Below are 550 nucleotides of genomic sequence, written 5' to 3'. Positions count from 1 at the left end.
CTCGCGAGACGGCTGGCGACGCGGCTCGCCGCCGACGTACGGTGCGCTCGTCCGACGGTCCGCAGCGTGGCGTGCGCGGCGCTGAGCGCCGCTCTGCGAGCGCCTCTGCGCCTGCACTGCCTGTCTCTGTTGCTGGTGGTGGTGGTGGTGCTGCTGCTGCTGGTGCCGATGCTGCTGCTGGCGCGGCGCGGCTGTGCGACTGGGCTCGACGCGCGCGTCGCGAGCGTCTGACGCGGCGGGCGGCGTCGGGCAGGTGCGCTTCTCTCTCGGGTGGTGGTGGTGGTGCTGCTGCTGCTGCTGGTGGTGCAGATGCTGCTGCTGGTGCGGCGCGGCTCTCCGACGCGACTCGATGCGCGCGTCGCGGCTATCTGACGCGGCGGGCGGCGTCGCGGGCGGCAGCGATCGCGGCTCGACGGTGGAGGTGGAGGCTGGTGGCTGTGGTGGACTTTGAGTTTATTTCATGGTCGAGTACGGGGACCGGGGGGTCAACCGGGAGGCAGGGGGTTCAACCAGGCGACGGCGGACCGTGGGCCATCGCGGGGACTGCTGC

This window comes from Emiliania huxleyi, assembly GCF_000372725.1.
Source record: "Emiliania huxleyi CCMP1516 unplaced genomic scaffold EMIHUscaffold_39, whole genome shotgun sequence".
Classification (NCBI taxonomy): Eukaryota; Haptophyta; order Isochrysidales; family Noelaerhabdaceae; genus Emiliania; species Emiliania huxleyi.
The sequence above is the reverse complement of the archived record's forward strand: the minus strand, read 5'-3'. Positions refer to the sequence as shown.